Here is a 17,797-nt window from a genome sequence, read left to right on the forward strand (position 1 = left end):
TTCGAATCATGGCATCATATTCCATCACCACGAAGGTTCAGGAAGGGATAGGCGATACATTATTGACAAGTAACGACATATATAAGAAAAGCATTACATTGGGACAGATGCAGGAGGCGTAACAGCTGATAATACAGATAAGAGTATACATACGTAATGAAGAAAGGCGTAACAATAGGCGTATATTAGAAACGTCATTAAAAGTGATGTCACAAGTGGGCGGATCCATAGGAGAATCCTGCAATGTCAGCAGAAATACTTGGCAGAGATGCGCGCGCAGCCGCATGACGTGTGATTGACGTGTGATTGACGTGCAGCTAGAGGGTGCAGGGGAATTGACATTTAGCTCTACATGTGGAGACAGAAGTCTGGGGGTTCGGTCAACCTAATCCCAAATCATATCTAATATCTTATGTTGAAGGAACTGTATTATCCAAAAGGAAAAGGTCTCTCGGACGGAATCTATTCTATACTGACTGTTAGTGCGTGTACAAGCGTCTAAGTGTCTACATGAGATGCGAGGGGGCATGGTAGCGGGGCTATGAATTACTTGTATGAAGACAGTGAAGCCGGGCCCTTTGCTCGGTAGCTGGAAGGATGTTTACCTAAACTGCTAGACAGGAATGCATTGGACGAGGAGCGGAGCAGATAACTTGAAGGCTGAATACAGTTTTTGGCAGGCAACAGGCCGTGTCAGGCACCGTTAGCCGCGCAGGGAGTAGGACAAAGTTCATGGATACAGATGCAAGCTCAGACTGGAGCTTTCAGAGGCAGAAGGCAGGAAAAGGCTTGATGGCAGAATTCAGGGCCTACTTGCCTGAACTGTAAAACGTGGAAAGTGAACCACATAAAGTCGGTGGCCTTTCATACTTAGGAACGGAATATCCGACCCATCCATGGCGGATCTGAAAGAGGGCATGTTGACGTTGGACGCACATGTATTTGCGTCTTCATAGCTGGAACTGGAGGGAACATACATGTACTTGTAGCATGTACATGGAGCCGTTGAGGTCTAAGATAGGGGACATAACTGATCATAAAATTCATATTTCCCCATTCCCTCCTTGTCCCCTACGGACCCTTCATGAGATATCGATCTTCAGTAATCCATCAATCTGTTCATATAGCATCATTTGTTCTTCTTTCTTCTTCCGGGATCTTGAATGAAAACTTGAAGGCGGGATACACGATGTGGCACACAGACCACAAATCGCTGGCCCACATTGTAGACATAAGCAACAACTGAATAGTATGAGAAAGCCAATACCTAGGAAGGATAGGATCCTCCATCCCCAGGCTGACAACACGCTCCAAAACCAACCGGACCAAGTCCAGGTGCCTGGATTCTGGTGTATCTGGCTTACAATCTTAGGAAGGCGAGTTATGGCTTTATATACTGACGGCGAGTTTTCTGGTATGAAAACGCAGCAACTTGATCCGATGACCCTACAAGCTCCGCCCCTATCGGCCAGGATGACGTCAAGGACAAGACGATTTTGAAGAACAACAATCCGCATGGCAGACTGCTCCTCTGTTAAGTTGCCTAAGGCGGAAGTAGTTTCATTCACCACTGCTTCGAGGGTTCTGGTTAATCTACGTATCAGCTTACTATTAGTGACTGTACCTATATAGGGAAAGAAACCTTTATTGAAATCTGTGTATTGTTCCCATGCTGTTTCAGTGTAGTCGACAATTGGGAGATCTCTCTGCTGTCTATTGTGTACTAAATGAGTATTTCTGTGATAATCAGGAGGGGCTAGAAAAACAGGTGGCAAAAGGAATGCAATGTAACAGGTACCATCCCAATCTAGAGGTAAACGTATATATGCGGTCTGGCCACATATGAAGTAGGAATGACGAGAAGCTCTAAATGTAGACTTGCCTTGATCACTGAATTCTATTACAGTGGTACATTTACTATGGCCCATATGTATTGAACCATTCTTTCTTACACATAATTCACCTTTAACTGGAAATACTGACATAGCGGGCAAGACTGGTACAGTTTCGGATTTTACATTCAAAATCATGAGGTTAAGTGTAAAGTTACCTAATCCATATACTTCATTTTCTAGATCAGTTCCTGTTCTCTTGGGAAGTCCCTCCTTGTTAGGGTAGCAGACTTTAAGTAAAACTAGGTTCAGGTTTCCCCATACCCAGTTATCTTGATAAACTACTGAATTTGAATCTAGGGAATTAATCAAACTAAACCATGCTCCACAGGAGCCATTGTGTGTGAATGGATACGGAAAGAGAGGCAGAACTCCCTGGTAGTTCTGATAGGGAGGGAGTCGGCCACATATCCAACAGTTTGTAGCATTGCTGGTCTGATGGGAATGATGTAACATACTAATGAATGTGTTGTTGCGCAGCGCAAATCTATAGGACAACTCATGCGGGGGTAATTCGCTAAAAGAATGTTCGGCAGTAGCATTGAAAACACGCTTAGAAATAGGATAATACATGTGTAACAGTATGCTTGCAACAATGATTAGAAGACTTAGGAAAAACATAATTAATAATGTCACCATGCAATGACTACGAAGTGATTTACAATACGCATGCTTTTTGAGCTGTTTCTGTCTAATTCTCTCTCTATTTCGGTCTAGAGGATACATGTCAGAGACAAATTCAACCGATTCACCTTGGAGAGGACTTAAACAATCAAATTGTCTGACTTGCTAGACCTTAGTTTTAGTTTATAGAGTTCACTCTCTGTTTTTTCAGCCAAAGGGAGCTTTGAGTCAGTCTGTGAGGGAATGCAGGGCTGAGTGTTCACATCAGACGGTAGTCCATAAAATTTTTTGATATGGCTCGAGTGCAACCACCCTTTACGTCCCTCGATCTTCACGGCTGTCCTCGTGGTCAGTAAGACGAGTTTGGGCGACTGCCACCTAGGCTCCAGCTGGGTCTTCCGGTCGAAATTCCTCACAAGAACCAGATCACCTGGAACCACGTCATGGGGCTTCACCTCAGTGTTATCGGGAAAAGCTGCAGCTACCTGTGAACGACAAGATTGTAGTGCAGACATCAAGGAAGCCAGGTAATCTGTCAGCATATTACAATCAACATCAGTGATTTTACGAGGTATAGGCGTCCCCCACATATTTGGTGGTCTACCGAAGATCACCTCATACGGGGATAGCCCTGTTCGAGAGTGTGCTACAATTCTCATGTAAAAGAGTGCAACTGGTAAAGCTACTATCCAATCGACACCTTTTTCTCTACATACTTTGGACAGTCTAATTTTCAGAGTTTGATTATGGCGCTCCACGAGACCTGCTGCCTCGGGATGTCGGACACAGTGGAATTTCCATTCGTAGCCTAACAGAAGTGAAACGTGTTTCATTAGCTCGGATGAGAATGGCTGGCCGTTATCTGAGTACACGACACGGGGCAAACCGTACCGTGGGAAGAATTCTCGAACTAACTGTTTGGCAGTAGTCGGGGCAGTGTAATCTGAAACCGGGTAGGCTTCTGTCCAACGGGAAAGAGCACAGACAACTACGAGAACATATTTGAATCCTCGACATCGTTCCATCTGGATATAATCCATCTGGAGGACTTCAAAAGGGTAATCGGGAGGTTGAAATCCACCTTGCTCTACGGGAATGCTCTTACCTGGATTAAACTGACAACATATAATACAGGTACGTACTTTTTGTTTAGCTGCTGCTCGTAAGTGTTTGTTGAACCAAATGTGTTGAATACTGTCTAGCATAGCTTTCTCTCCTAGATGCGCTGGACTATGTATTGTGTTAATGATGACTTGAACCATGGAGTCGGGGAGAAACCATGTAGATTTTCCCTTCGTCATCCATCCTTGATCCGTTTGGATCCCTCCTAATTCAGTCCATTTCTTTATTTCTTCTGGTGTAGCATGTGTCTGTATGTCAATTACATCAAGAGCGGGATCCTTAACTGTCATGCAATGTGTTGGTGTCGGAACTATTGTCTTTGTCGTGTCAGTTGTAGGAGTCTGATTCTGAGCAGTTTGTTTAGCTGTTCGGTCAGCTAGGTCGTTACCCTGGGAAATGATATCGGTAACTTTTGTGTGGGCTTTGCATTTCATAATCGATATTGCAGTGGGCAAATTAATTGCATCTAGTAGAGCTTGAATGAGGGGTCCGTGTTGGATGTGGGCACCGTGAGAAGTCAAATAACCTCTCTCTCGCCATAGCACGCCGAAGTCATGGACGACTCCGAATGCATAACGTGAATCTGTGTATATGTTAACTTTCTTATTTGTGGCTTGAATACAGGCTTGTGTCAGAGCGATGAGTTCTGCTGCTTGAGCTGACAAAGTGTTAATACAATTTGTTTCAATGATTTCAGTGTCTGTTGTGACTGCATAAGCGGCCACTAATTCTCCTGTACTTGTTCTCATGCATGAACCATCTACATACAACGTCAGGTCTGGGTCTGATAATGGGATATCTGTCAAGTCTTGTCTGGGTTTCGTCGTGATAGTAATGACTTCAATACAATCATGTGCTAATGGGTCTGTTCCTCTTACTGGCAAAAGTGTGGCAGGATTTAATGTACTACAACGTCTTATTTCTATGTGTGGCTGGAACAATGTTAATTCATAACCGGTAAGTCTTGCTATAGTCAAGTGTTGTGTTTGTGTGCGGTTCAAGAGAACCTCTACTGCGTGTGGTACTTGTACTGTCAATTGATGTCCTAACACTATGGCATCGCTTTGTCTGATCGCTAAAGCTGTTGCTGCCACTGATTTCAGGCACGCAGGAAGAGTCTGAGCTACGGGATCTAGTGTACTGGAAAAATAAGCACATGGTTTGTGCGATCCTGCTTGTTCCTGAGTGAGTACTGACAGAGCAGTACCTTCACGTTCTGTAACAAAAAGTGTAAAACGTTTGCTGTAACATGGTGTTGCTAAAACAGGTGCTTGACATAAAGCTTTCTTCAAGCTTTCAAAGGCTTGTGTATGTTCTTGAGTCCAAGGGAGGACAGTCGATGTCGCTGCCTCCTGTGTTGTCAACTGAATGAGTGGTTTTGCTAGAAATGCATATTGGGGGATCCACTGCCTACAGTACGAAGTGAGGCCTATGAAAGCCCGCACCTCCTTTTGTGTCTTTGGTTGCGGCATGTTAACAATTAACTGGATGCGGTCAGGTGTAAGCTGTCTTCCCCCCTTGGACAGTAAGTGCCCAAGGTACACAACTTGCTGGACACAGAATTGCAGCTTAGAAGGGGACACCTTGTGCCCCTTGTCGGCTAGGAACTGTAAAACAGTTAGTGATGCTTTTTCACATTCTGGTTCGCTTCGGGCGGTGATCAGCAGATCATCGACATATTGAAGCAGGGCAGTGTTAACTGGCATGTGGATACTGTCAAGTTCTCTTTTCAGTGCTTGGCTATAGATGCTGGGGCTTTCTGTGAATCCTTGAGGTGCGCGTGCGAATTTAAAACTTCGTCCATTTAAACTGAATCCGAACAAATATTGACTTTCCGGATCGATTGGGACGCTAAAGAAAGCGTTCTTGAGATCAATTACAGTAAAGAACGTTGCTTTGGAATCAATAGTTGTTAGTAATGAAGAGATATCTGGGATCACGGGGTATTGTGGTACAATGCATTTATTTAATTCGCGCAGATCAATAACTAATCGATATACTGGCGGTGCTTTTGGATCAGTTCGTTTAAGAATCGGAATTATCGGGGAATTACATACATTGGAGTCGGTTTCCACAACCACTCCTTGTGCAATGAGCTCGTCAATGATTTGCAGCAAAGCCACAACAGCATCTGGGGGTAGCTTGTATTGTCGCATTCGTGGTAGCACCACTCCTGTTTTGAGTGTGACTCGATATGGTGTAATGTTCATGCAACCAACATCAGTGGGGCCTTGTGCCCATAAATGTATAGGTAAATTCTGTAACCGATGATCCATGTCTCTGGACACGTAGTGTCCTTTGAAGTCATGTAGAAATAATCGTACTCCTTCCGGAGAACAACATATTATAGCTCCTAGAGCTTTCAATGTTTTTATACCTAACAAGTTTTCTGGACATGATTTAGTAAGCAATAAATCTGTAGTTCGTGTCAATGGACCAACCGTAAGTGGAAGGGGTTGCGATACTTCATTAATGATAGGCTTTCCTGAGAATCCAAGGGAAATATTCTGTGAGCCTGAGAGGGGTGCCCCTGGAACTTCGCTACGACTTATAGTTGTTCTGCTTGCCCCTGTATCGAGTAAAAACTTTCTGTCTTTCCCTAATACTTCACTATGTACATAAGGTCCCTCTTGATCTACAGGAACCTCAATAAGGGGTAAGCCAAATTCCTTCTCTAGGCTATTTCATGTGTATCGTTGATAATCGGGATAGTCGGTTTGTGCATACTGGTACATCTGTTGTGTCGTTCTTTGTGTTGCAGCAATAGGCTGCGCCTGTGATGTTGCTACGGTCTGTTGTGGAGCTGCCTGTTGCGGAGCTGGCCTAGATTGTGCATGCTGAGGGATTTGTTGTTGGATCTGATCCTGTCTAGGTGGACGTGGTCTCTCCTGGGTTTTACCCGTGGAGATATTATGTTTCAGGACTGCACAATCGTGTATATAATGACCTGGCTGTTTACAATAGTTGCATGTCCCTTTTACAGGACCCGCTGAATCATTGGACTGTGGCATACCCTGTCTATGACTGTCAGCTGGAACTGACTGGGCAACAAGCATTTTCATTTTCGTGTCTTTCATACGTCTTTGTTCATGTTCTTGTTCTTCTCTAATTCTATTGTGGTGGTATTGTAACATTTGTAACATCTGTGACGGGGTGTTACCTTGCCAGGTACTCTCGAATTTCAATACTCTATTCTTAACTTGGGGCAGGGAATTTTCAACTAATTTTGTCACAAACAGATGTGGATACGACTCGCTACTTGCTTTTATGCCACTATTAATACCAAAACATTTTTCAAATCGGGAGTAGAAATCACTAGTGTCTTCATCTTGTTTTTGTTTACAGGCTGAGATTGCACCCCAGTCTTCCTTTTTCGTAGTTAATAAACGTGGCAATACTTGCACTAGTAATCCTGGTAATGCTGTAGTCTTTTCCCCAAGCCCTGAACCTGGAGCTCGGGCCTTTTCTTCCGTTTCTAATGCTGTCCAATCTATCTTTTGGTCTCCCACCTCCCAGTCCTTTTCTTTGAGTTTTTCGTAAATACCGGCAGGCATTAATACTTTTAATATTTTCATAATGTCAGGATAAGTATACTCTCCCATGAGTAACATGTCTTTTATCTCACGGTGGAAACCTGCTGGGTCCTGGTCATGGCTAGGTACTACTTTCTTCATTTCTAATAATTCAATTTTAGTTATGGGCGTGTACACAAACACGCGTTTAAAATTTTCATCGTCAATTTTTATGGGGTGTACTTCGCGTAAGGGATTCTGTCTATCCATGTAATACGTTATTCTTTCCTTGATGGGAACTGAAACATGTTCTGGGCATACGAAAACAATATACTGGTTTCGAAATTCTAGAATTTCTTTAATTAAATCAGTACCTGAACCTCTCCATCTATTCGTGAGTAATTCTGTCAATATGTCAGGTAGGGGACCAGGATCGGAGTGTTGGCTTTTATATAATACAAGGAGGTGTTGAATCATGTATATACCAGCTAAACGCTGTTCGTCTGGGGTAAGGTTAAAAAACGTGTGTGCTAATGCATCATCACTATATTTTCCGGGACTGTCAGCCCATTGTACTGCTGACCTGGCTAATTCTTGTTCATCCATGGAATCGAGCATATGATACCCCCTTCGGTCTCGGAGTAATTTATCAGCAGCCTGGAATAAGTGTTCAGGAGACCTTATATTTAACATAGGAGCTTGAAAATTTCTGTTACATTCTGGACGTATCGGACGTATTGGATCATTAAAGCATCTAGTATTATTAAAAGATCTTCCTCTACCTACATAAGCCATCGTTTCTAATTGTCCTGTGGATATTTCTGATTCTTCCTCCTCCTCTCCCTCTGATTCAGGTTTGTCTGTCTCTAATCTTTCTTTATGTATTCGTTCTACTTCTTTGCGGATCTTTCGGCACATAGCTACTATACACGTCTGTTTATCATGTTTCCCTTCTGATATATTCTGACCCCATTTGGCAAATTTTTGCATTTCATCCGGATCACATCGTCTAAATAGGAAGAAAGGAAAACATCTTTTGCGGTCTTGGGATGTGCTTTTATCGGGAGTAATGGAGGTGTCAAGTCTTTCGGTATTTCCGGGGTGGCCTTGGGTAACCCTTCGGCCAGAAGAGGATACATACCATTCATAAGAGTGTTTCGTTGTCTGTCTACTTGTTCTGCTTTTACTCGGGTACCTTCCTCAATTAATAGATTTTCTCGGGCTTTATTTGAATTCTCCCTATTCTTCTCTTCTAATCTGAGTGCTTTCTCTGTGCGTCTATGCGATTCTTTACGCCATAATTCAATGGCATCTTTCTGTGACTGTCTGGCTTTCTTTTTCCATAATTCTTCTTCGACTCTCATGATGCAATCTGCATCCCATGTCCCAGCTGCGGGCCACCTCTGACTTTCGGCTAGGTCCTTGGTGTAGTCCACCCATAAATCAAGAAATAATACGGCATCTAGGCCATGCTTATGGTACATAAAGTACCCTGGGGTGTCCCTAGGTGGAATGGGAACAGCTTCTTCGAGTACCCCTTTTCTAGTTTTGATCTGTCTTAATTTTGAAAATAACGGCATCTTTAAACCTTGTTACTTGATTTTGAACACAATTAAATACAATAAACACAATAATGACCACTCATTCATACCACGATTTTTAAAACATATTAAAACATTTAACATTTAACATTTAGAACGAACAATGATAATTAGAAGAAAACTAGTTACTGACATAACACTAATACTAGACAATACTGGATTATGTATAAGACATACTAGATATACTGCTAAACAGTACAGATACACTGCTGAAACAGTGCAGACCGGATCTGTGTACCCAAACCCGTCTTGACCGGCACAAACTAATGTGCACGTTTAAATGCCTCCCCGGCAACGGTACTCACCGGGTAGCACAGAACGGAAGGCCTCGGAACTGAACTGAACTGGATCGGACTGGACTCGACTCGACTCGGAACTTCGGAACCTGGCGGGCCTCTGTATACCTCGGATCTTGCTCTCTCAGCTAGGCTCTGGTCGGGATACTTCGCACTTCTCACCGCCTCGTCTGGGTGTTGATCGCAGCCTCAGTCACCCCCGCTCGGCCGGAGGGAGATACAGGAAATCCTGCGGGTACGCGTAGTTGTCCGTCCAGCTGTGGCAGGAGACCAGGCCTGCAACGCACCTCCGGCGCGTGAGATGAGAAAGTGTCCCTATTCGGGCGCCAATTATGTGGTAAATATTTAAATTGCCTGTACTATTTTTTATGCGGTAAAGTCTAGTAAGAATAACTCAGTAAAAATAAGAGACAGAATCCGTGGTATTAGAGGTTCTAAAAGGCTTTATTCCTCTACAAAGGAATGATGATTCGAATCATGGCATCATATTCCATCACCACGAAGGTTCAGGAAGGGATAGGCGATACATTATTGACAAGTAACGACATATATAAGAAAAGCATTACATTGGGACAGATGCAGGAGGCGTAACAGCTGATAATACAGATAAGAGTATACATACGTAATGAAGAAAGGCGTAACAATAGGCGTATATTAGAAACGTCATTAAAAGAGATGTCACAAGTGGGCGGATCCATAGGAGAATCCTGCAATGTCAGCAGAAATACTTGGCAGAGATGCGCGCGCAGCCGCATGACGTGTGATTGACGTGTGATTGACGTGCAGCTAGAGGGTGCAGGGGAATTGACATTTAGCTCTACATGTGGAGACAGAAGTCTGGGGGTTAGGTCAACCTAATCCCAAATCATATCTAATATCTTATGTTGAAGGAACTGTATTATCCAAAAGGAAAAGGTCTCTCGGACGGAATCTATTCTATACTGACTGTTAGTGCGTGTACAAGCGTCTAAGTGTCTACATGAGATGCGAGGGGGCATGGTAGCGGGGCTATGAATTACTTGTATGAAGACAGTGAAGCCGGGCCCTTTGCTCGGTAGCTGGAAGGATGTTTACCTAAACTGCTAGACAGGAATGCATTGGACGAGGAGCGGAGCAGATAACTTGAAGGCTGAATACAGTTTTTGGCAGGCAACAGGCCGTGTCAGGCACCGTTAGCCGCGCAGGGAGTAGGACAAAGTTCATGGATACAGATGCAAGCTCAGACTGGAGCTTTCAGAGGCAGAAGGCAGGAAAAGGCTTGATGGCAGAATTCAGGGCCTACTTGCCTGAACTGTAAAACGTGGAAAGTGAACCACATAAAGTCGGTGGCCTTTCATACTTAGGAACGGAATATCCGACCCATCCATGGCGGATCTGAAAGAGGGCATGTTGACGTTGGACGCACATGTATTTGCGTCTTCATAGCTGGAACTGGAGGGAACATACATGTACTTGTAGCATGTACATGGAGCCGTTGGGGTCTAAGATAGGGGACATAACTGATCATAAAATTCATATTTCCTCACTGGAATCAAGCATCCTAGGACCGGTTTCTGGCTATCAGCCGTCATCAGCCAGGATAGCTTGACTCCAGTGGCGTAGTGAGCACGGGTCCCACGTCTGGGAATACCCATCCCACTTAGGGCGAAAAGCGTTACAACAAACAAATGATGGACGGAATGCTGACAATGCAGACATTCTCCCCCAGTCAAGAGATCTGGGTTAAATCCATCGTTCTTTTGCCCACTACACCACCCCGAAACCGGTCCTAGGATGCTTGCTTCCAGTCCAGGGAGGACCTGGCTTGGCAGTTCGGGCTGGACTGTTCCCATGGGGCACAGGGTCAAGACTGATTTGCATATGGCTGGGTTCAAACTGGAATGGCATGGTGAGCAAAAAAACGATGGATTTAGGCCCAGATCTCTGTACTGGGGTGAATGTATGACATTGTTCTGCATTCTGTCCATCAATTGTTGTTTTTGCATTTGTCACCCCGAGTGGGAAGGGTATGCTCAGACGTGAGTCCCTTGCTCTCCATGCCACTGGAATCAGGCTATCCTGGCTGACGAGGGCTGAAAGCCCGAAACCGGTCCTAGGATGCTTGCTTCCAGTCCAGGGAGGACCTGGCTTGGCAGTTCGGGCTGGACTGTTCCCATGGGGCACAGGGTCAAGACTGATTTGCATATGGCTGGGTTCAAACTGGAATGGCATGGTGAGCAAAAAAACGATGGATTTAGGCCCAGATCTCTGTACTGGGGTGAATGTATGACATTGTTCTGCATTCTGTCCATCAATTGTTGTTTTTGCATTTGTCACCCCGAGTGGGAAGGGTATGCTCAGACGTGAGTCCCTTGCTCTCCATGCCACTGGAATCAGGCTATCCTGGCTGACGAGGGCTGAAAGCCCGAAACCGGTCCTAGGATGCTTGCTTCCAGTCCAGGGAGGACCTGGCTTGGCAGTTCGGGCTGGACTGTTCCCATGGGGCACAGGGTCAAGACTGATTTGCATATGGCTGGGTTCAAACTGGAATGGCATGGTGAGCAAAAAAACGATGGATTTAGGCCCAGATCTCTGTACTGGGGTGAATGTATGACATTGTTCTGCATTCTGTCCATCAATTGTTGTTTTTGCATTTGTCACCCCGAGTGGGAAGGGTATGCTCAGACGTGAGTCCCTTGCTCTCCATGCCACTGGAATCAGGCTATCCTGGCTGACGAGGGCTGAAAGCCCGAAACCGGTCCTAGGATGCTTGCTTCCAGTCCAGGGAGGACCTGGCTTGGCAGTTCGGGCTGGACTGTTCCCATGGGGCACAGGGTCAAGACTGATTTGCATATGGCTGGGTTCAAACTGGAATGGCATGGTGAGCAAAAAAACGATGGATTTAGGCCCAGATCTCTGTACTGGGGTGAATGTATGACATTGTTCTGCATTCTGTCCATCAATTGTTGTTTTTGCATTTGTCACCCCGAGTGGGAAGGGTATGCTCAGACGTGAGTCCCTTGCTCTCCATGCCACTGGAATCAGGCTATCCTGGCTGACGAGGGCTGAAAGCCCGAAACCGGTCCTAGGATGCTTGCTTCCAGTCCAGGGAGGACCTGGCTTGGCAGTTCGGGCTGGACTGTTCCTATGGGGCACAGGGTCAAGACTGATTTGCATATGGCTGGGTTCAAACTGGAATGGCATGGTGAGCAAAAAAACGATGGATTTAGGCCCAGATCTCTGTACTGGGGTGAATGTATGACATTGTTCTGCATTCTGTCCATCAATTGTTGTTTTTGCATTTGTCACCCCGAGTGGGAAGGGTATGCTCAGACGTGAGTCCCTTGCTCTCCATGCCACTGGAATCAGGCTATCCTGGCTGACGAGGGCTGAAAGCCCGAAACCGGTCCTAGGATGCTTGCTTCCAGTCCAGGGAGGACCTGGCTTGGCAGTTCGGGCTGGACTGTTCCCATGGGGCACAGGGTCAAGACTGATTTGCATATGGCTGGGTTCAAACTGGAATGGCATGGTGAGCAAAAAAACGATGGATTTAGGCCCAGATCTCTGTACTGGGGTGAATGTATGACATTGTTCTGCATTCTGTCCATCAATTGTTGTTTTTGCATTTGTCACCCCGAGTGGGAAGGGTATGCTCAGACGTGAGTCCCTTGCTCTCCATGCCACTGGAATCAGGCTATCCTGGCTGACGAGGGCTGAAAGCCCGAAACCGGTCCTAGGATGCTTGCTTCCAGTCCAGGGAGGACCTGGCTTGGCAGTTCGGGCTGGACTGTTCCCATGGGGCACAGGGTCAAGACTGATTTGCATATGGCTGGGATCAAACTGGAATGGCATGGTGAGCAAAACAACGATGGATTTAGGCCCAGATCTCTGTACTGCGGTGAATGTATGACATTGTTCTGCATTCTGTCCATCAATTGTTGTTTTTGCACTTCTAGAAGTGGCACTTCCAAACTAGGTACAGGGACGCTGCACACATCATCGCGCAGCATTCAATCACACGAGTCCTCACATACCAAACTCGGGCCGGCACACCCCACGCATCAGGAACTACCAGGACACATACATTCCCCCATGAATCCTATGGGAGGGCAGGCCAAACTCACAACACGCACGCACTTTTCCCTGGGACACAGCGGTAAAGTGCGCAGAAACCAAAAATCACTACACCAAGTCACCAATAAAAAGCAAAAAGTCTCGGGGGTGAACCTGCCAGAAGGGTCAAGTCCAACACCCAGCATGACCACCAACACTGTCCGAACACTGCTGCACAGCCCTAAACCCTGAAACACCACCCTCAGCACGACCACTTACACTGCCCGAACACCGCTGCACTGCCCTAAATCCTAAAACACCACCTCCAGCACGACCCTCTACAAAGCCTGAACACCACTGCACTACCCTAAACCCTAAACCACCACCCCCAGCACGACCCCCTACACTGCCCCAACACCACTGCCCTACCCTAAACCCTAAACTACCACCCCCAGCACGACCCACTATACTACTCGAACACCGCTGCACTGCCCTAAACCCTAAAACACCACCCCAGCATGACCCCCTACACTACCCAAACACCGCTGCACTCCCCTAAACCCTAAAACACCACCCCCAGCATGACCCCCTACACTACCCAAACACCGCTGCACTACCTAAACCCTAAAACACTAACCTCAAGCATGACCCCCTACTCTACCCAAAGACCACTGCACTACCCTAAACCCTAAAACTCTACCCCCGCACGACCCCCTACACTACCCAAAGACAACTGCACTACCCTAAATGCTAAAACACGACCCCCTACACTACACAAACAAGGCTGCATGCCCTTAACCCTAAAACACAATCCCAAGCACGGCCCCCTACACTACACAAACACCACTGCACTACCCTAAACCCTAAAACACTACCCCCTACACTACACAACCACAACTGCACTACCCTAAACCCTAAACCCTAAAACACTACCCACAGCATGACCCCCTGCACAACCCAAACACCACTGCACTACCCTACACCCTAAAACACTACCCCCAGCACGACCCCCTACACTACCCAAACACAACTGCACTACCCTAACACCTAAAACACTACCCCCAGCAGTACCCCCTACTCTACCCAAACACCACTCCACTACCCTAAACCCTAAAACACTACCCCCAGCAGTACCCCATACACTACCCAAACACCATTGCACTACCCTAAACCCTAAAACACTACCCCCAGCAGTACCCCCTACACTACCCAAACACTACTGCACTACCCTAAACCCTAAAACACTACCCCCAGCACGACCCCCTACACTACCCAAACACCACTGCACTACCCTAAACCCTAAAACACTACCCCCAACATGACCCCCTACTCTACCCATACACCACTGCACTACCATAAACACTAAAACACTCCCCCAGCACCACTCGTTACACTATCAAAACACCACTGCACTACCCAAAACACTAAATCAACCCCCATCAAGATCCCCTACACTACCCATACACCACTGCACTACCCTAAACCCTGTAACATCACCCCCCGCATGACCCCATACAATGCCCGAACACCACTGCACTGCCCTACACCCTGAAACAACACACCCGCACAACACCCTACACTGCCCAAACAACTCTGCACTGCCTTAAACCCTGAAACACCACCCCCCCGCATGACCCGCTACACTGCCCGAACACCACTGCACTGCCGTAAACCCTGAAACACCACCCCCAGCAAGACCCCCTACACAGCCAGAACACCACTGTCCTAAACTCTGAAACATCAACCCCAGTACGATCCCCTACACTGTCCGAACACCACTGCACTGCCCTAAACCCTGAAACACCACCCCAGCACGACCATCTACACTGCCCGAAAACCACTGCCCTAAACCCTGAAACATCACCCCCAGCACTATCCCCTACACTGCCCGAACACCACTGCACTGCCCTAAACCCTGAAACACCACCTCCAGCAAGACCCCCTACACTGCCCGAACACCATTGCCCTAAACCCTGAAACAACACCCCCAGCACGATCCCCTACACAGCCCGAACTCCACTGCACTGCCCTAAACACTGAAACACCACCCCCAACAAGACCCCCTACACTGCCCGAACACCACTGCCCTAAACCCTGAAAAATCACCCCAGCATGATCCCCTACACTGCCCGAACACCACTGCACTGCCCTAAACCCTGAAACACCACCCCAGCACGACCACCTACACTGTCCGAACGCCACTGCACTGCCCTAAACCCTGATACTCCACCCCAGCATGACCCCCTACACTGCCAGAACACCACTGCACTGCCCCAAACCCTGAAACACCACCCCCAGCAAGACCCCCTACACTGCCAGAACACCACTGCCCTAAACCCTGAAACACCACCCCCAGTAAGACCCCCTACACTGCCCGAACACCATTGCACTGCCCTAAACACTGAAACAACAAGTCCAGCATGACCCGCTACACTGCCCGAACACCACTGCCCTGCCCTAAACCCTAAAACACCACCCCAACACGACCCGCTACACTACCGAACACCTCTGCACTGCCCTAAACCCTAAAACATCACCCCAGCATGACCCCCTACACTACCCAAACACCACTGCACTCACCTAAACCCTAAAACACCACCCCCAGCATGACGCCCTACACTACCCAAACACCTGTGCACTACCTAAACCCTAAAACACTAACCTCAAGCACGACCCCCTACACTATCCAAACACCACTGCACTACCCTAAACCCTAAACCACTACCCCCAGCATGACCACCTACACTACCCAAACACCACTGCACTACACTAAACCCTAAAACACTACCCCCAGCACGACCCCCTACACTACCCAAACACCACTGCACTAACAAAAACACTCCCCCAGCATGACTCCCTACAATACCAAAACACCACTGCACTACCCTAAACCCTAAATCTACCCACAGCACGACCCCCTAGCTTACCCAAACACCACTGCACTACCCTAAACCCTAAATCTACCCCAAGCACGACCCCCTACACTATCCAAACACCACTGCACTACCCTAAACCCTAAACCACTACACCCAGCATAACCACCTACACTACCCAAACACCACTGCACTACACTAAACCCTAAAACACTACCCCCAGCACGGCCCCCTACACTACCCAAACACTACTGCACTAACAAAAACACTCCCCCAGCACAACCCCCTACACTACCCAAACACCACTGCACTAACATAAACACTAAATCTTCCCCCAGCACGACCCCCTACACTACCCATACACCACTGCACTACCCTAAACCCTAAATCTACCCCCAGCACGACCCCCTACACTACCCAAACACCACTGCACTAACAAAAACACTCCCCCAGCACAACCCCCTACACTACCCAAACACCACTGCACTAACAAAACACTAAATCTTCCCCCAGCACGACCCCCTACACTACCCATACACCACTGCACTACCCTAAACCCTAAATCTACCCACAGCACTACCCCCTACATTACCCAAACACCACTACACTACCATAAACCCTACATCTAACCTCAGCACGACCCCCTACACTATCCAAACACCACTGCACTACCCTAAACCCTAAAACACTACCCCCAGCAGTACTCCCTACACTACACAAACACCACTGCACTACCCTAAACCCTAAAACACTACCCCAGCAAGACCCCCTACACTACCCAAACACCACTGCACTACCCTAAACCCTAAAACACTGCCCTAGCATGACCCCCTACACTATACAAACCCCACTGCACTGCCCTAAACCCTAAAACACTACCTCAGCAAGATCCCCTACACTACCCAAACACCACTGCACTACCCTAAACCCTAAAACACTGCCCCCAGCATGACCCCCTACACTACCCAAACACCACTGCTCTACCCTAAACCCTAAAACACTACCCACTACAGTACACAAACACCACTTCACTACCCTAAACTCTAAAACACTACCCCCAGCACGACCCCCTACACTACCCAAACACCACTGCACTACCCTAAAACACTACCCCCAGCAGTAGCCCCTACACTACACAAACACTACTGAACTACTCTAAACCCTAAAACACTACCCCCAGTACAACCCCCTACACTACACGAACACCACTGCACTACCCTAAATAGGGGTGGGGGAATTTGCGAAATCCACTTTCGCAAATTATCGCGAAAATGTTTAAAATTATCGCAAACAAGCGGAAATATCGCAAAGATGCGGAAGTTTTTTTCCCGCATGTTCGCGAGATTTTCTGCATGGTTGCGGCTCGCCAACTTACCCATGTGGTTGCTCGCGGGCGCGGCCATCTTGTTTTCAGTTGTCTCGCGGTGCATAATCGCGAGAAGAAAGACGTGATCGCGCGACGCATGACGTCACTGCGGGCGGGAACAGTCGCGAGACAGCGCAAATGGCTAAAAACAATACAACATCTCATGGAGAACGCAACCGGATCAAGAAAACTTGTCGGCGAACGCAGGGATTCAGGAAAGGCGATCGCGCGCGCGCGAGAATGTATTATTTTACAGCGCGAGCAAGAAACAAATTATCGCCAAGCTGCGGAATGTGGAAATTTTGACATTTTCGCGCTCTCCGAGGAACGCAAAAATGTCAAATTATCGCAATTTCCGCGAACGGAATGAAATTTTCGCCCAGGCCTAACCCTAAACCCTAAAACACTACCCCCAGCAGTACCCCCTACACTACCCAAACACCACTGCACTCCCCTAAACCCTAAACCACTACCCCCAG

The sequence above is a fragment of the Triturus cristatus genome, chromosome 7 (genome assembly GCF_964204655.1).
Source record: "Triturus cristatus chromosome 7, aTriCri1.1, whole genome shotgun sequence".
NCBI classification, from domain to species: domain Eukaryota; kingdom Metazoa; phylum Chordata; class Amphibia; order Caudata; family Salamandridae; genus Triturus; species Triturus cristatus.